The following is a 20259-nucleotide window of genomic DNA, read 5'->3' on the forward strand; positions in this document are numbered from 1 at the left end:
GGATTGATTGCAGACACCTTAGTCAGCAAACACAGGTGATTGTAATCAAATAGTAGGTGATTAAGTGCATTGCGCCATATTGTATGGGCGGCAAAATAAATCATGAGAACAGTATGACTAGGTCAGCTAATGTTTGCTTTATGTCAGCAAACCTGATGTTAGCTGGTTAGCGACATGTTCGTTTTCGATAGAACATAATTGTTGTCAGACTAATTAATGCTACAGACTTCATTTAATTAGACTAACGTTAACGTTCACTGAATTAAATCACTTGCCTGTATGTAACATTACAATGTGGCTAACTTATCTAAACTGCTAAATTGGCTAGCAAAGTCAATGTTAATACATTCACCTTTATATGTGTTCTTAGATTTGTTTTTAACATCTTTGCAGTAGAGAGTGTATATACTCTTGGCTTGCATAGCTCACAAGTAAAAACTTACGTTTTGGAGCTAGTCAGTGTCATGTATTTGCTCAAGTATGGCCATGGTGAACCCTTTTGTACATGCACTACACAAAGGTCAAGTATGTGGTGGTGGCTGCCTAATGAATGCATTGTCTGGGCATGCTTTCACAGCGGTCAGGATGAAAAAAAAGGGGGTGGGGCTGGCCATAGGCAGTTCAATTACAGTAGAGAAGCAAAGGTAAAATAAAATTTTAAAATAATTTCTTTCCTTATATGACTCAAAAATGTTTGTAGTTTCAGTAGTTAACTACACAAAAAATGGCAAGAAAGTAATTTAACTACTTGAATCACTATGCAAATATGAATGTAGTTGAACTACCAGCAAGCTACTGCAAAATGTAGTTAAACTACTAGTTTAATTACATGTAGTTCACTACTCCCCAACACTGGGGAGCGGGTCCTCTTCCACAGAGGCCGCCATGTTGCACCGCCATGTTTCTACAGTAGCCCAAAATGGACAAACGGCTCTAGAGGGGGCCCGGGTTTCTCGGGTTTCTTTTCACCAGGCACAAATCTTTCGTCTCACGCTTACCAGGTTTGAGACGTGGGGTGTGATTGGAGCAGGTGTCTCTCTTTTCTTGTCTCCCTCTCCTCTGAAGGTCTGGTGGAAAAGCGCCTGGTCCGCTGTGTTTGACCAGTGGACCAGGCCGGACCCGACAGCGTTTGGGGGGCAGCAGGTACCAGTGGCTTGACCACCGCTGTGTTTGACCAGCGGACCAGGCCGGACCCGACAGAGTTTGGGGAGAAGCAGGTACCACTGGCTTGACCACGACCTGCCGAACCCCCCACTCACAGATGAAAGACCTGCTCTCAGGAGCCCCCCTGCCAGAAGACTCCTGCCATCTGGGGACCTACACCACTGCTGCGGAACGCAGTCCAGAGGGGAGTTCAGCGCTGCCCGGAGATAAGGCCCGTAGCGGCTTGCTCTCCAGGCCATCCCAGCTTTGCCGAGTCTTCGTCTTCGCCCTCGCCCTCGCTTCCTGGCTCTCCTCTCTTGCTCTCCAGACCGCAGCAGGACCATCAGGTGGACCCGGAGGACGAGGCCGAGGAGCAGGCAGACAGGGGGACCCGAGGACCTCCCCCCAACGACGGTGGCGGTGCCCGGATCCAGTGAGACCAGCTACTTGGATCAACGCCTGGCGCCATCTGCCGGAAGGGAGGTCCCACTGCGCCTTGCGGAGCTGATCTCCGACCAGCTCCCTTGGTGCGGCAACGTTTGGTCCCCCTGGGACGGACCAGCAACCGCTTAGCGCTGTACCTGTGCTTCTTCCCTTTACCTGCTTAGGTCCGGCCTGAGGGAGAGGGAGGATGGCTTCGGGAGTGCAGCCAGGAGTCCGACGCCACAACGCCGTCCGGATGACCTTCCAGAACAGCGGAGAAGGGGGCAGCGGTGCTAGTGCCCCCCCCAGGTGGCACAAGAGGGCGAAGGGCGCAGCCGTAAGGGGCGCCGCTGAGCTAGCAGCTACTGGGGGGGCAAGCAATGCCGCTGCCCCAAACAGCAACAGGAGAGTGACAGGTTTGACCTGCCTAGAATTTAGCCGGGCAGTGCTCCAGCGAGCTATGGGCTTTGTGCCTGGCGACCTGAACTGCCTGGTGAAGGTTCCGGGTAATGCAGATATCTTTGAGATAAGTTTTAGGACTGCAAATATCCTGGAGAGGTTCTGGAACCTCTATAGAGAGGGGAAGGGTAAGGTCCCCCTCAGTAATTTCGATGTAGAGCCCCTGTCCGACACGGAAAACAAGGTGGTCACTGTACAGTTCTATAATGAGGTTGTGCAGGACCACGACGTGAGTACGTGGTTGGGCAGGTATGGTCTTGTTAAATCCGAAGCCCGGAGAGTCCTTGATGAGGACGGAGTCTGGACCGGAGCCAGGAAATGGCTGGTCCAACTCAAACCCGACCCCTCTGCACCAGGGGGGGTATGCCACATCCCCAGCTCCATCACGCTGGGGAGACATAGGGGTGTGGTGTTCTACTACGGCATGCCCAAGCTGTGCAGGAACTGCCGCGAGTTAGGTCACTTAGCCGCAGCCTGCACAGTGGTCAAGTGCAAGACGTGTGGCGGCGAGCACGAGACCAGGGCATGCCGTGATCCAAAGCCCTGCAATCTCTGCAGAGCGAGAGGGCATCTCTTTAGAGACTGCCCCCTCTCGTACGCGAACAGGGCTAGGAGCACTGCGCCCCCTCCACTATCTGCTGCCTCCCCTTCGGCCCCACCGCCTCCCCTGCCCACCCCCATGCCACGCACCAGACCACCCACTCCTATTCCCTCCCAGCCTGGAAGCCCACCCCCACATGCACAGATCACAGCACAAGACCCTACCCGCGGTATCACCACCCCTGGAACCCCCAACTCCACAGCGCCCCCTGCCGAACTAGGTCCCACCAAACCCGTCACGGTCAAGGAGGAGCCTGACTCCGACACCCCCATTGTGGTGTTGGAGTCAGACTCCTCAACATCAGAATCCGATTCTATTACACCCTGGCAAAAAATCAAAAAAAGAAAGGGCAAACGCATCAGATCCCCAACCACAGCAAAACAACAACCTCCCAGTCAACCTCCCAACCCAGCAATAGTTCACCAGACAACACAACCTACAAAACAATCGACACAGCTACATTCCAAACCGGAACATAGAACACAACTTACAGCCAGGCCTGAGCCCCCTCCCCGCCCTACAAAACCACCTACACCACCGCCCATATATCACAATGAAATCCTACAAACTACCATCACTGCCCACCCTAGAATCACTAGGGACCAGCCAGCCTCCGGTCCAGACCCTGTTAAAGGATCTGGAGCATCATCCTTCTCTCAGGGCCCTCCAGGGACTGGGGGGAAGCCTGGGGCAAGAACACCTGCCCCCACCTCTCCAGGACGGAACCTCCCAGGCAGTCAGGAGGGGAGGCCTGTGAGTGCACATGGTCCGGGGGTGAGTAGGCGCCTCAATAACCAGGACATCGTCAATCAAAAACTCAACAAAATCTGCAAGGACATCGCAAACAGCAACATCGGTTCATAAATCATACACAACAATAAAACTCATGGCACATTCACTAACAATTTCATCACTAAACACACGAAGCATCAGAGACACACAGTATTCTCCATTCTGTCTCAGGTCCCCTCAGACGTCATCCTGCTCCAGGAATGTGGCATTCCGTTCCGGGAGTTGGATGGCGTTCTGGGGGAGGAATGGAGAATGGGAGACTCTCTCTGGTCTGGCTCTAACATCGCCAGAGCTGATGGGGTCAGCACGTTGGTGAAAAATCCCTATGTACATATAACATCAAGCAACATCGTAGAGAGTGGGCGAATCCTCGTCACCGATTTCGAGGTCGGGGGTTCCCCACTCAGGGTTATCAACGTGTACGGCCCCACCAGTGTGGCCGAGAGGGTCTCCCTCTTCACAAAATTATCACCACTTCTACATTACACAATGCCGGTTGTCGTGGGGGGGGATTTCAACTGTGCGTTAATGGATGAGGACCGCAGCAGACCCAGACGGGACCGTTCCAGCGACCTGCTGCGGTCCCTCATAAAGGATTTCTCCCTCCGCGACGCCGGGGGCGCCTCTCCCCCTCAACACACGTGGGTGAGTTCCTCTGGTTTTGTTTCTGCTCTCCCCAGGCCTTGGGGTGCCCGCTTATACCATCCAGGCGGTGCACTTCTCGGACCACCACATGGTGACCGTGTCCCTGGCTTGGAAGGAACCTATAACCGTGGGTAAGGGGCTCTGGCGAATGAACACCAGCCATCTCCAAGACCCCCAGGTGCGACTCTCCTTCTCGAGACGTTACCTGGAGTGGGTGAGTCTAAAACACCTCTTTGACTCCCCGGTGGAGTAGTGGGAGATGGTGAAGGAGCGAGTGCGAGGCTACTTCCGGGCAGTCGGGCGGAGGAAGGCGAAGGAAAGGAGGGCAGTTTTTGTATATCACAATGCTGCCCTCCAGAGACTGAGCCTCCTCCAGTCCCGAGGCCTGGATGTTAGCAGTGAAATCGCACGGACTCGGCAGAGCCTCACCACCCTCTACCGGGAAGAGCGGAAAAAATTTACTTGCCGCTCCAAGCTCCAGGGCCTCGAGGAGGATGAGAAGTGCACACGGTTTTTCTTCCGCAGGGCGCGGTCTAAGACTAATAACATCTTGTCTCTCTACAACAACAGAGGTGTGGTGGTGTCTGAAGAGGCGGAGGTCCGGGAGGTGGCCGGGGAGTTCTACGGGGGCCTTTATTACATTACATTACATTCATTTAGCAGACGCTTTTATCCAAAGCGACGTACAAAAAGTGCATTTTCATGATCGTAGACAACTGCTGAACACGGGTTCAGTAAGGTACAATTACTTATTTTGTAAAGCTATTTCTAGCCGAGAACAAAAAACACTATCCTGGTCTGACATCTGCAAAGCCAAACTAGGCAGAAGAATAAGCTACAGTATTAGGACGAATACAATTTACCAAGAAGTGCAGGGAAGGGGCAACATGTAACAAGTGATAGGAAAAGGGTTTTTTTTAAAAAAAATTTTATTATTTTTTTTATTATATACAGCATGGTGGTGATTATTCTAGGTATAGTCTGAAGAGATGAGTCTTCAGGCCACGGCGGAAGATGGATAGTGAGGGGGAGGTTCGGAGAGGGACGGGGAGTTCGTTCCACCACTGGGGAGCTAGGGTGGAGAAGCTCTGTGATCCCTTTGGGCGGGTGGGAGGGGTTGCAAGACGCCCTGCTGCCGCAGAGCGGAGTGGTCGAGCAGGCACATAGAATTGAGTCATGTCCTGCAAGTAGATGGGGGCTGTCCTGTTGGCGGCAGTGTAGGCAAGGGTCAGGGCTTTGAATCGGATCCTGGCACCGGTAGCCAGTGAAGTGATCGCAGCAGAGGAGTGACATGGGAGAATTTGGGGAGGTTGTAGATGAGTCGGGCAGCGGCATTCTGAATCATCTGTAGTGGCTGTATGGCACAAGCTGGCAGGTTTGCAAGGAGAGAGTTGCAGTAATCAAGGCGAGAGGTCACCGTAGCCTGGACGAGCAGCTGGGTGGAGTGCGTCGTCAGGTATGGTCGAATCCTCCTGATGTTGTATAGGAGGAATCTGCAGGACCGTGATGTTGCCTTGATGTGCTCCTTGAGGTCCAGCTGGTCATCCAGGACCACCCCCAGGCTCTTTGCAGAGTGAGAGGCAGTCACTGTAGTGCCATCAACCGTGATTGAGAGTTCACGAACCTTTATAGTGAGAGGCCCTCCGACGAGCAGATGGAGTCGGAGTTGAGCACCGAGGAGCTCACCCGGGCCGTGCTCTCCCTCAAGCAACACAAAGCTCCGGGTCCTGACGGAATCCCAGCCGAGTTCTACCAAACTTACTGGGATCTCCTGAAGGAGGACGTAGCTGAAGTTTTCAGAGCGGCGTACAGGGAGGGGCGGTTGGGGGCCTCACTGAGACAGAGCTTAGTAGCTCTTGTCCCAAAGAAGGGGGACCTGAAGGACCTCTGTAACTGGCGACCGATCAACCTCCTCTCAGTCGACTATAAGATCATGGCGAAGGCGCTGATGAGGAGGTTCCAAGGCCTGATTACATCGGTGATCGGACCGGACCAGACCTGCAGCGTGCAGGGGAGGTCCATTAATGACAACCTGCTCCTCGTGAGGGATTTAATCATCCACTCCGGGGAGCGGCGGTCCCCCTTGTGCCTTCTGAGTCTCGACCAGGAGAAGACATTTGACCGGGTGAGTCATGTGTGCCTGGAGAGAGTGCTGGAGAGAATGAACATCCCTGGCCCCCTCCGGCGTTGGACGAAGATCTGCCTGACTGACATAACGGGCAGAGTGGTTGTCAACCGGCAGCCCTCTGACCCGTTTGCCATCAGGTCTGGCGTCAGGCAGGGGTGCCCTCTAGCATCTCTCCTGTACGTCATCTACCTAGAACCGTTTCTCCAGGCCATCAGGGCCAGCCCTGGAGTGGCGGGTTACCCGCTGCCGGGGGCTAGGGGAGAGCGGCTAAAGGTGATGGCGTACATGGACGACATTACCATCGTCGCCACGGATAGTCGCTCCATCGCTTGTGCCACCAAGGTGTTGGACGACTTCTGTGCGGCCACTGGCGCCCTGGTCAACAGGGACAAGAGCGAACTGTTTCTGTCTCCCTATTATAGTGAGCCTCTAACCGTTTCCTTCCCTGTACGCAGGAGCTGGAGTGCGCGGCCCCTGACCATGGCGGGTAAGATCCTTGTCCTGAAGGCAATTGTCCTGCCTATTCTTCTCTATGTGGGTAGGGTGTTTCCCCCAGACAAGTCCACCAGCAAACAAATTGCTAGGTTGGCCTTTCGCTTTTGGGGGAGCAATATGGAGAAACTGAGTAGAGCCACCCTCCTCAAAGAGGAGAGGAATGGGGGGCGGGGGGTCCCGGACATAGTTACAATTCTTATGGTGCAAGGTCTGGCCGCCCTGGTCCAGAAAGCTGGGAAAGGCCTCTGGTGCCTTTGCCAGGTACTATGCCACCCCCTTCCTGCGGGCAATGGGCCTGGGTGTGCTGGACCTCACCATACCGCATAGCTGGGATCCCCCCTATGTCTATCAGGCCCTGAAGGACTTTGCTTTCAGGACGGGATTGCCCAGGGCTGGCCTGACCTCGTGGAGCTATAAAATCATCATGGCTCATTTAAGATCTAACGAGACTGCCACGCTCCTGAGGTCAGGGCCGGCCTGGGACCGGCAAGTCATCTGGGCAAATGTGACACACAAGTGTCTTACCAACAAACAAAAAGACATTGCCTGGATGACAGCTCACAGGTGTCTCCCCACAAGAGTTTTTATGTACCGCAGGCACTTAGCCCTCACTGAGCGCTGCCCCCACGGTTGCACTGACTCGGAACATATTAACCACCTGTTCTGGGAGTGCACCGTGGCTAGGCGGGTCTGGGGCCTTGTTGTTTCCTCTGTCCCCCAAAACAGGTTGCTGCCGAGGTCCTCCCTGACGGCTGGGAGAGTCCTCTATGGTCCCCGAGAGGGACTAAAGACAATGGAGCTCCAGGGTCAGTGGGGGATCATCAACACCGTCAGGCAGGTCCTGTGGGAGACAAGAAACATCAAGGTCTACCAAAAAACATCAGTGGACCTGGTCACTCTCAGGAGGAGGATACAGAACCTCCTCCAGGACGGCGTGCTGGTGGACTTCCGAAAGAACAAGGACCTGGCGAGAGAGAAATGGGGGGTGGACCACTGGAAAGAACTCATCATATAGTCCAAATGGTAATGGTAAATGGACTGCATTTATATAGCACTTTTATCCAAAGCGCTTTACAATTGATGCCTCTCATTCGCCAGAGGAGTTAGGGGTTAGGGGTTAGGTGTCTTGCTCAAGGACACTTCGACATGCCCAGGGCTGGGTTTGAACTGGCAACCCTCCGACTGCCAGACAATCGGTCTTACCTCCTGAGCTATGTCGCTAGTCCACCCCCCTAGGAGGGGCACCCGCTCTTCACCCCAACCCGAGCACACGTATTGTTGTTTATTTTTTTAAGGAACACAGTATTTATTGTAAATATTCTTAAAATAATTTTGTCTTGTGATTATTAGTTAAAATATAGGTAGGCTTGTTTTGTATTAGGTTTCCTTTTTCTGAGTGTTTAGATTTTTTTGTAATCTAGGGAATGTCTATGTTTGAATGTAATTTTTGTTCCTTTTGACTTTTTAAAGGAATACGTTTTAAAAAATGTAAAATGTCTAAACCAATAAAGATACATTATAGCTGAGAAATGCGTTTTGAAAGTGTTTGGTCTCGCTACCCACAATGATGAGGTAATCCATTCCTTTCTGAGCGCGACACGGATAGAGAGTATTGCTTTTGATTAAACGCTCTCTATCTTTGATGATCGTTCTGATTTTGTAAAGAATTCGGAAGAAGGGGATGCGTTCTGAGTGGTTACTTTAACGGTTGAAGATTATTTGTAGAATATATGTCATATTATAATGGAAATACAGCTATTCTGCAATGTGTTTTAGTTAACCAATATTTAGTGTTTATGCCAAAGGCGATTTAAGAAAAACTTAGACAAGACGTTTTGGATCGATTGCAGCGTTCCTTCAGCTTTAGTCGCTAGTGCGTATTAACCCGGCTTTGCTGCGTGTTCAGTTTAAGAAGGATTGCATGGTAGCATGCTGTCATGGTCCTGCGTTCCTGTCTGCGTTTTCCCTGTTGGGCCGCCAAAACACTCCTGTTTTGTGTCCTGCTCCCCCTGTGTTAATTGTATGATTGTTTCCAATTGTCTAATCATTGTTTTCTGGCTGTCTCGTTTTCCCTTCCCCTTCCATGGCCTGATTGTTCATGGTGCCCTCCTGTGTCTCGTCAGTGTGTTCTATTTAAGTTGCCCTCTTCCTTGACTCAGGTGCTGGATTCTTGCGGTATGTCTGGTTCTTCTGTGCGCCCCTCCTCAAATCTGCTCCATGCGTTCCTGTCTATGTTCTGGTTTCCTTGTGTTTGTTTCCACTTGTGTTCTCTCCTGAATGTATGTATTCTGCCCACTTCGGTTCCGCTTGTGCCTTGTGTGTTTTCTGTCCTGCCAGTGTTCCGCCCTGCCTGTGTTCTGTTTTGGTTTTTTTTAGGTTCTTAAGTATCTTTTTGTGTTTGTGGTTTTGCCCCTCGTGGCCTTTTGTTTGTTCCCTGTTGATTTAGTAAAGTCTTTGTTTCCCTTCATTTGGAGTTTTGTGTTTTTGACCTCTGCGTTTGGGTCCAACCCCCCCCACGCATCCTGACACATGCAATTACAAGTCCGTACAATTCAGTTGATACGCAGAGTCACCCGCTAGTCGTAATGTCTATAGTCGCAAAGTTCATTGCTTGTTTTCCCCGCCATTGTGCGCATGCTCCTGAGCGGTGTTTGGAGGTATAAAGCCGTAGCCACGAGTTGATATGCACAACGAAAGCGTAGATTGAAAAATTACGTGTCTGTTTTTTACATTTCTTAAATTTATTATAAACAAGACACACTTTCTACACTTTCTTCTAAATGTACTGTTGGAAAATTGTTAATAAGGTCCAAAATAAATTACTACTACTACTGTTGCAAAATGAACTTTTCCTGGTCTTACATACAAATTGTATTCACTCTTGCCTCTCTTTTGGCATTGGAATAGCATATGAAACCTATAATTGTCGGTTGTATTTGTTCAAAAACACCTGTATCCACACATCAGTGGCTACAGTTAATACTGGTGACGTTTGGCTGAATATATTCAATGATCAGGTACTGTGATGTTCTGTGTAAGGACCCACACGCAGACCAGGGAAACCCAAAAAACGTTGTCTTTAATCAGTCCGAGGTTCGGAGCCAGGTAGTCAGAGAGAGGACGGTGCCGAATCGAGTTTCCAAAAGAATAGTGAAAAGACAGGCAAAAAATCAAAAACCAGGAGATCAGAATGGCGAAGGTACAAAGGGACAGGCAAAAGAGAAGTCAAGGCAAAGCGAAGGTCAAACCACAAGCAAACAAAACCAAAAGGGGCAGGCAAACTCGAAGTCGGGCAAAGGGGTGTCGCAGGAATCTCAATAGACAAAGGCTTACTAACAATCGGCACAATGAATTCGATCAACGTTCTGACCGTGAGCTGGTGGAAAAGACTGACATTTATACACTGGGGAAGGTAACAATCAAGGAGGGGTTAAGTGAGTGAGGGCGGAGTAACAAACAACATCCAGGTGAAGAACATTAGGATAACTAATTAAATGACAGGGGACCGACAAAACGCGGACTGAAATCACATAGACAACAATGATAATAGACGGCCTGGGTGAAGCAGGTAAAACACGTGCAGAGAGAGAGGTGCAGTCAGAGCAAGAGACAGGTGCAGGCAATTGCAGAACTCAGCGTTAGAGCAGGCTAGAAAGAAAAGGGGTGGAGCTACAGCGCAGCATGGAAAAGGGGAGACTGGTTAATGTATTAGTATAGTGATCTAAACTATCAAAAACCCAAAACTAGTGTGTGTTAGTCCATTAGTAATATTCACATGTTAGTATATTAGTGAGGTTAGTACTTTACAATCTATAAGTTAGTAGGGATTAGTAGAAATTTGTAAAACTAGAAATAAGCAGGAAGAAAGTAAAGCGAGACTGGAAAGAAGGGGGGAAACCACGAAAACCCGGAACCACCCGAATAGTGAAATCACACAAGTACAGGGGAGTGAAGCAGCTCAGGGAACACAGACACAGAGACAGTACTGGGGAGACAAGTGACCGGGAAATACAGACTACAACAGGTACATGGTTTATATCATTTGGACTCAACGTACGCACTGCAATGACATGCTGATTGTGGAAATTACTTGCAACCCGGAACATGTACAAGTAATTGATCAACGGAATAATGGATATAAGCATTATGGATTATGCAAGCATAAATTTAATTTCATCAATGATTTTCATCATTACTTAAGTTTCTTAAAACTTATATATATATATATATATATAGGCTAGATAATGCTACTTATAAAATATTTATTTACAGTGTAATGTTGTGTGTAGTAACCTACAATGTTAAAAGCTAATAAGTGTCAGCTTTAGGCCAAAAAAATGTCTAAAACATGAACAAAAATCTTGTGGTGAACACAAAGAGCATCGTGCAGGGCAATCATGTATGAAATCAGTTTCTAGTTTACTTGGATCTCAATGTGTAGCAGGTAGATGTTAAGACTATACTTTCAGGAACAATTTCTATAGTTTGTAACTGAGAAACTATAGAAGAAACTTTGCACAGTGGCAGTGTTGTTGCCTATGAGGTGCATCCGAGGCATGATTATTGCTACTTTGCTTTTCTTGGCATGTGCTGGGGTTTCTCTTCATTCAGCACAAATCTTTCGCCTCATATTCTGGTGGATTGTCTCTCATCTATTCCTCTCTTTTGAAGGTCTGGTGGGGAACTACAGTATGAGGATGGTGTGTGGACTGGGGCTCGGAGATGGTTAGTTCAATAGAAAACTGATTCCTCTGCAGTGGGGGGAGTAAGTCATATCCCCAGCACAGTCACGCTGGGGAGAAATAGGGGAGTGGTCTTCTATCATGGCATGCCCAAGCTGTGCAGGAACTGCAGCGAGCTAAGTCACTTAGCTGCAGCCTGCACAGTGGTTAAGTGTAGAACTTGTGGAGGTGAACACGAGACCAGGGCATGCCGTGACCCCAAGCCCTGTAATCTGTGCGGAGCGAGGGGACATCTGTACCGAGACTGCCCCCTCTCATATGCCAACAGAGCTAGGGACACCGCGCCCCCACCACCACCATCGTACTCTATTCCCCCCCATCCCCCCACTCCAATCCCAAGAGCAGACCTCAAAGAACAATCTCAGACTGATGCACAACCTTCCTCACAATGCACTACACAGGAGTCCCTAGTCACTAGTAACACTGCCCCCCCCTCAAACCAAAGCCCCCTACATAACATAACGGGCTACTAACACTGTCACCGTTAAAATGGAGCCAGACTCTGATACCCCCATCAGATATCGATTTAAGTTCATGTTCTAACCTGTCATTTATTCTGACCCTGCACAACTGAAAACTTTTTTATTGTTATGATTAAGCTTTAAAAAAATTTTGCTCAGAAAGGTGAAAAAAAACATTTACGCTTGACACTATAAAAAGGTGTGCTGCATGTCTGCAGTTCTATGCACTGAGAGCAGCCTGTGGCAGTGTGGGAACGTCGTTGTCAATCATGAGCCCCTTTCACACATGGAACATGTAGCGTTGCTGTGTCAACATTGCAGTTCATCTTTAAAAGCAGCCAGATGTTTCACTGAATATTATCCTTAGCAAAGATATTAATGCCACCAGCACAATACAGTTGAGGAGTGATAGTTTTAAGATAACTAATAGCAACATTTCTAACCAATGTCGCACATTTATATGACCCCAAAACGCTCATGTTAGGCAAAAAATGGAAGCATGCTTATCAGCTAAAAATCATTTAACCTATTTGTACACGCAGTTGTTTTTGGTACAATGCAGCAAAAATTATTCTGTCAGCAAGGTTAATTAGCTGACTATATCTGCCATTAATATGTGATGATAGCCAGCTTGCTAAATTGGGTAACAAAACAACTTAACACTAGAAGAGGCATACCAGGGAGAAGTATTGCATAGCAGGCAAGCATTTTGGTTATGGTGCTCTCAAAACAGACAAAGCCATGCGGAGCAAGGACAGTGGCTCTGTTCGTTCCATATCGAAAATGACACAGCAGACGGGCAGTATTTTTGAAATTGCAATGTCTTTTATTTGTGCAAGAATTGTTGAGAGGGTAAACGCATTAAAGTATTTTTTAAAGAAACTGTTGCAATTTTACTCAAGTCGGACATACTTTAGCATGCTTTGTGCAGAACTTGTGCTGCTTCTGCTCCCACCGGAGCCCTGGCGGAAGATTTCTGTCCATACTACCAGGCCCAGCCCCGGCAAATCCGAGGAATGCTGTAAACTGTGTGGCCGAAATAGCTCAGCTGGGAGAGCGTTAGACTGAAGATCTAAAGGTCCCTGGTTCGATCCTGGGTTTTGGCAATGGGAGGTGTATAATCTTTTGATGAGTAGAGCTGAGCCCTCTGCTTGAGTTTACCGACTGCTCACCCTCCTGCTTAAGCTACCGATTTCACAGAGTGAAATCAAGTTTTAAGATTTGTACAGTTTAAACATTTAGGATTGTCGGGCCTTCGTGCGACCAAGTTCCTGAGATGTGGACCTGCATGAAAAGCCATGTGCGGCAGTGTGGGAACATCGCTGTCAATCATCATTTGTACTTCATTGTTGCAGATTACTTACTGGGGAGGGACAATGAGAGAACTGACTGTAGAAGGCTCTATTGACTTTTTGCTGAGGCGTGATTGAATTGCAGATGAGAAAACGGCCCGAGATAAACTGGTTTCCCTTCTCACTTGGGGTCCGTCCCAATACTCAAAAATGGTATACTTCTTTCCTCCACTACCACCTCTTTTTTGTGCCCCAGAGACCGATCATTGTGTCCTTCCTATTTCCAATGTCCCAATATCGGATGAGACTAGGGAAACGGCTTCAGACTCCTTCTCGTCACCTCCCGGCAAAGGATACATCGGTTTGTCCGACCGCGGAAGTCTTCTCACAGTTCTGCCTGACGCGATCGTGCTCACGCCCACAGAGATTGAAAGACCATCCCACCGAATCGGACACTATCCAAACTTTAGAAAGCGGAGATTGCGGAGAACCTGACTGTCCAGAAGATGGGTCTATTGCCACCAAATTTGATTTCAGATGCTACAGTGGGAAATAAAAGTTTCTCACTGTGAACACTGACATTATATTAACAGTGAGAAACATCGACTTTGATGACGGAGAAGAAAATAAGCTGTCATTTTGACTTCACACCTCTTCCCTCTCTCCTTTCCTTTCTGAGTCTCCCCCCTCCACACACTTCTGGGTAGGACATAGGTGGTAGGGGGGGAGCGGAGGAAAAAAGTAGATTATTGGTACACACCCAAAAAGAATAGTTCCAATTGCTAATTTTATCTGTCCTTGTGTCCACCGTCCTCGCTTGGCACAGAAATCGCAAGAGGTCGGTCATCGTCAAGGACACTACAACTCGTTAAATGCTCCTTGAAGGATCGAGGAGATCGGTAGCTCCCGAAGGATGCTTGAGCACGGAATCCCGAGGGTATCCTTTGCGGAAGTATTTAGTTCGGAAAGAGTGAGACATAAATGATCAACCTGTGGAACTACCTCTCCCTATTTGTCACATCTGGCTTCAAACAGAAGCCAGATGTGACAAATAGTGGCTTCAAAACACGTTTGGCTGAACGAGGACGTCCCCGGTTGGCTAGTACACGCTTCTTTGATTCCGCTGTCATTGTTCCTTCCGATGGGTGAAGCTTAGGAAAGGACACAAGGAGGTAAAGGTAAGCAATTGGAATGAGGTTTCCGGATTCTTCTTTGAATCAAAGTCAGTACTGAAGCCATCCATCTGTGTGGCGCTTTGGGTTCCAGTATCCAGGCCAAAAACGTCCGCCTTTTGTCAGAACACGGGATAATGACTGCCGGGGTACTTGTGAAGGCGAAGATGGAGAATGCAGGCATCGATCCCGCTGCCTCTCGCATGCTAAGCGAGCGCTCTACCACTTGAGCTAATTCCCCACTACAGAAACACAGCCGAAGCCACCTCCAGAACCGCGGTGTTGTCTGTCTTCAACAGGGATCCCTAGGTTCCACCGAATTCCAAAAATGGGCTAGGGTAATGGTCAAAAAACACATTCTCCCCGTCGGGGAATCTAACCCCGGTCTCCCGCGCGGGAGCCGTGGATAGTTAAGCTTAACTTCCCTTAACTTTTACCGTTCGTTCTCAACGGTAGTTCTTAACACTACGGATGTAATATATTTTCGGCTGCACGTATTTTTTCGCGGCGCTGTTCCGTCCCGGATGCAGGAAGACCATTTTCGTCTCTGCCCTTAACTTTCCCCATTCATTCTCAACGGTAGTTCTTAACGTTGCGGGTGTAATATAGTTTTGGCCACACGCTGCCGTGGCGCTGTTCCGTCCTGAATGAATGAATGAATGACAGCGTATTAACAAATAAATTCGAATATTAAATAAGGCGTTTTGCGGTTATTTTGTGGTACCTACGCTTCGGTAAGTCTTAATAATTTTATTACAAACAGGTTCCTGTTTTATATTGATGTCATCGAGGTATTCTGTCATTATTTCAGCTAACAGATCAGTAGTTTCATTATTCCTATTTGACTTCATTATTGGTTTTCACGTCCCGTTCGTTGGCTTGTCCGTACATAATAACACTTTTAAGTGAGAATATCGCAGGTAAATGGGACATGTGTGTATGTGTACGTTTGTGTCTCAATATATCAGCTATTATTACCGTGGCCCTGCAATCATATTAGGGTTTAGTTTACGATATGTTTCATTTCCCCCTCACTATATTATTGCTGGTATCATCATCATTATTGGTATTGCCCCCTTTACATGTGCCTTGTGTAACACGTCACGGTCTAGACATACATTTTTTTAAAGTATTGTTACTTATTACACTATTGTTGTCAAGGCAATAAGTAATGCCATCTCTAATTGTTCATTGTCAGTACTGTCATTCAGCCATCTTAACAAACGCTTTCCTATCTATATGTTTCTATACTTACCATTATTATTATTATTATTATTATTATTATTATTATCAGTCAGTTTTAATTATTCAATATAGAACAGGACACAGTACAAATATTGCTGCCTCCACCTTCAGACAATACAGAATTTGTGTAATGCAATTCATATTAACTACCCCTCCCACCCTATCCCCTGGATTGACAGCACACAAAAAAGGGAGATCAGTGGAAAATCATTATAATAACAATAATAATTTTCATGTTGAGAATTTGATAATACTGGGTGATAGAGCTACACAAGGTTGTGTATCAAAATGACAAAACATAAGGTCAAGGGCATAAAGAACCTACCATTTATACAGCATCATGATGTACAGTTCCCATGAAAATATAAACCCTCCCCAAATTTTACTGTCCAGGTCTCTGTTTTAGAGTTAATGTTATTTCATTATAGCGAGAATTCTTTGGTCATCAACTGTATAGGTCCACCTTGGCCTACCAGGCCCTTTGTGATTACTGAGCTCACCAGTGCTCTCGTTCTTAATGATGTTCCAAGCGGTTGACTTTGGTAAGCTTAAGGTTTGGCCAATGTCTCTGACAGTTTTTTCATATATCCCAGCCTCATAATGGCTTCCTTCCATTGGCATACCATATAATTTTACTGAAGAAGCAATTGTACACACCTGACTAATCAGAAACACATGTGAAACCATTTGTCCTGAACATTATGGCACCCTGAAAATATGCATGTACATCCCCAATTCTAAAAAAGTTGAGATGGTAAATTAAATGCAAATAAAACAGAAAGCAGTCATTTTTAAATTTGCCCAAATTTAATAAGCGTTATTAAAAGAAATGGTGATGTTACACAGTGGTAAACACTCGACTGTCCCAACTTTTTTGGAGCGTGTTGCAGTCAACAGATTTGAAATGAGTGTATATTTTCAAAAAACAATTAGATTCACAAGGTAAAATGTCATGTAATGTGCTGTTGTAGTGTTTTAAATATAGTGCAGGGTAAATAAAATGTACAATATTTAACATTATCACTCCTTTTTGTTTTTATTAGCATTTTCCATACTGTCTCGGCTTTTTTGGAATTGGGGTTGTATGTATGTACAGAGAGTGCTGTCATTTCTACAGGGTGAAATCAAAATGTATTAAAATAACCTTTCATAAGAGCTGAGGGCTGATAGCTGCACTTCAACCACATGTGAATTGTTTGATTACAAATCTAAAATGATGAAGTACAGAACCAAGTAAAGAAAATACGGCTTTGTCCCTAACGTTATGGAGCTCACTGTATATAAAAATATAATTTCTGCTTCAGAAGTGGCCCATGAAGTACTTGGCAAAAGCAGACCAATGCCAGTACTTCTCTTAACACCCAAGCTTTAGGAGCTCGAGCTTCAGGAGACCCAGCAGCCGCGGCAGCATGCGACTGCTGGGAGTCCGACTGCACGTGTGCACCTTGTTGTCACCTTGCAGCCTCGGTAAATCCGCCTGCTCCAGTCCCAGCCCCAATCCCATTTCATGCTTGTGCATATCAACCCTGCTAATACTGTTACGAACGAAAATACAAATATAGCTTTACATTTATACTTGGCTGTTGTTGTGTTTATGTGTTTATTAAGAATTGTAATATGTAATGTTGTAATCCTATTTGTACTGTTGCAATAATTGATCCGATGTAAATACTTTGATAACTTTATATGTATTGATTTGGCAGAAAAGATTTCCTGATCCTCTCCATAATAAAATGGAGGTGGAGAACAAATATCATGTTAATATCAATCCAAAACTTAAAAAAAGAAGAAGCGTTACCTGAGACACTTCGGTGAAGAACAAATCTATTACGAACGATTATTTATTTGCCCGCGGGCGGATTCGAACCAGAGACTGTAAAAAATATGGACACAGCTACTGTGACGTCACCCATTGACTCTCCGTGGGTCTCTAAAACACGTTTTGAAGCTCAATGGCGGGCGCGGCCATTTTCTCGATTTGGAGCCAAAACCATAGAGTTAAGCGGTCTTGTGATTTTTACAATTTGATTGACAGTCCGGTGCGGAAAAGCCCCTCAACCTGAACGAGGCTAGCTGACTGTCTGCCGTTATGTTTTAAAATATATTATCAGATGTTTACGGAGTTTAATTTCCATCCGTGACTGTACTGTGTCATGTAATCACGTTATGTATGACATTAAAAATACAATTAGGCTATGTTCAGTTATCTTCAATTTATGTTTCTCAGCAAAACGAATATGCTTAGCTAGCATATCAGCTTGCCAGTGAGCTAGGTAGGCTGTCCGTGGTTAGCTCACGCGTTAGCAATATGAACCACAGGGGAAGAACATTGACTACACTGATGGTCAATCAATCGGCGATGTGTAGGCTACTGGTGATTTGACTAGGCACATTTTCGTATAACTGTCTGGTAGATCTGCTGTTAACCGAGCAAGTTATCGTCGTAGGTTTTCGCCAGTCAGATAATGAGCCTGCTACTACTAGCTACTCCATCGCCGTTTGTGGTGTTCACTTGCTGGGTGACGCTAGCTGACCGATCGTTCGCAAATCACTTTCTACCGAACAAAAATTAACACTCAGCGGTGATTAACAAATCTACCAAGTATTTTAATAACTGATCTGCAGGCGTGTAAATATGACAACGCACTTTGTACGGCAAGTTTTCCACCTGGTGCATGAAGACAAAAATAATGTAGCCTACGTTGAATTTCTAATTATTATTAGGCTATTATTTTTTTCTTGTAAATCATCAAAACCAATGGAGAAAAGCCAATATACGCAAGGAGCCCCCAGAACCGATTCTGAGAACCACTGTCTTAAATGCCTAGCTTGTCGGTCTCTTAAATGCTAAAAACATGTTCCTTTCTAAATGCCAAGATGGTTAATTTCGTTAAATTCTGTGTGTGTGATTTCATCGTATGTTGTATATTCAGCAAATGAACCTTGAAACTCTTAATTCGCTTCGTGAAACTGAAAAAGTGTTTCCCAAAATCGGGATTATAGTAGCTTTGTCACATGCGTGAAGCATGGCCCAGGTAGACATTTACGGAATGTACACGACTGACAAGCCGCCAAACACGTTTGACAGATTGAATGTTTGCCGGTTAAGGTTAACTAGCTAGTCAAATGGCTTGGTAGCCGAAGTTGCGAACTGTTTTAGCACAGGCTACTACTGGACTACCAAATATAGCAAGCTGATTACGCTTTCTGCCAACTAATTATTTGGTTAAGTAGGCTAAAGGAAATAGTAAAAATGACTCGGCTACCGAAAAACTTAAGAGGAGGATTATTTTATGGTCGTCTAGAGCAGCTGTAAATAGCACACGCCATAATGAAATCACCACGAAATGGGATGCCTGCATTTTCAGACTTAGCACAGGCGGACCGTAGCCGGAGCCGCAATGGCAAGGCCAAGAAGCGCCACCGCCCACCCCAGTGACCATAGACTGTAGCCCCTACTGTAGCTGAGTCCTCCGCAGTAATCCGGAAGTGACGCAAGCTGTACCTCATTGGTCCAGAACAAATATTGGCACTGTGCCCAAATGACGCAATAAATCATGAAATCGACCCATGGACAGTCATAAGACCAATAAAATACACCTATTATGACTATTTGTTCTTTTGAGAAAAAATTTTTGACTTTGTATTTTGATCGCATTTGTACCGTAGACTTACATGGAAACCGGATATGAAAACACCTATACTGGAGCCATCCGTAGTGGCGCTAGTGAGCAACCAGGAACTACAACACCAGGAAATGAGCTTCAAAAACGAAGTCTGGTTTTGGCCGCTTGATTCGAACCCTAGTTTCCATGGGACGGCGTTACACCTATACACGGCTGGCCGCACTAGACGACCATGAAATAATCCTTTCGGTAGCCGAGTCATTTTTACTATTTCCTTTCGCCTACTTAACCAAATAATTAGTTGGCAGAAAGCGTAATCCGCTTGCTATATTTGGTAGTCCAGTAGCCTATGCTAAAACAGTTCGCAACTTCGGCTACCAAGCCATTTGACTAGCTAACCCTAACCGGAAAATATATCTGTCAAACGTGTTTGACGGCTTGTCAGTCGTGTACATTCTGTAAATGTCTACCTGGGCCATGCTTCACGCATGTGACAAAGCTACTATAATCCCGATTTTGGGATAAACACTGCAAAATTTTCAGTTTCACGAAGCGAATTAAGAGTCTTAAGGTTTATTTGCTGAATAACATACAACACACGATGAAATCACACACAGAATAACAAAATTAACCATCTTTGTAAGACTGGCATTTAGAAAGGAACATGTTTTTAGCATTTAAGAGACCGACAAGAGTATTTTAAGACAGTGGTTCTCAGAATCGGTCCTGGGGGCTCCTTGCGTATATTGGCTTTTCTCCATTGGTTTTGATGATTTACAAGAAAAAAAATAGCCTAATAATAATTAGAAATTCAATGTACATTATTTTTGTCTTCATGCACCAGGTGGAAAACTTGCTGTACAAAGTGCGTTGTCATATTTACACGCCTGCAGATAAGTTATTAAAATACTTGGTAGATTTGTTAATCACCGCTGACAGTGTTAATTTTTATTCGGTAGAAAGTGACTTGCGAACGATCGGTCAGCTAGCGTCACCCAGCAAGTGAACACCACAAACGGCGATGAAGTAGCCTAG

General features: G+C 46.4%; 1 non-coding gene and 2 pseudogenes across 1 annotated transcript; all 3 read left to right on the forward strand.

Moving 5' to 3' along the window:
- Nucleotides 1–8206: 8206 nt before the first annotated feature.
- LOC135244279 (small nucleolar RNA U3) lies at nucleotides 8207–8383 on the forward strand (annotated as a pseudogene).
- A 2756-nt stretch (nucleotides 8384–11139) lies between these two features.
- Nucleotides 11140–11303, forward strand: LOC135244282 (small nucleolar RNA U3; annotated as a pseudogene).
- Nucleotides 11304–12922: 1619 nt separating this feature from the next.
- trnaf-gaa (transfer RNA phenylalanine (anticodon GAA)) lies at nucleotides 12923–12995 on the forward strand. Its single transcript has one exon. It is a non-coding gene; the product is annotated as a tRNA-Phe (tRNA).
- The last annotated feature ends 7264 nt before the right edge of the window (nucleotides 12996–20259 follow it).

Source organism: Anguilla rostrata, chromosome 17, assembly GCF_018555375.3.
Source record: "Anguilla rostrata isolate EN2019 chromosome 17, ASM1855537v3, whole genome shotgun sequence".
NCBI lineage: Eukaryota > Metazoa > Chordata > Actinopteri > Anguilliformes > Anguillidae > Anguilla > Anguilla rostrata.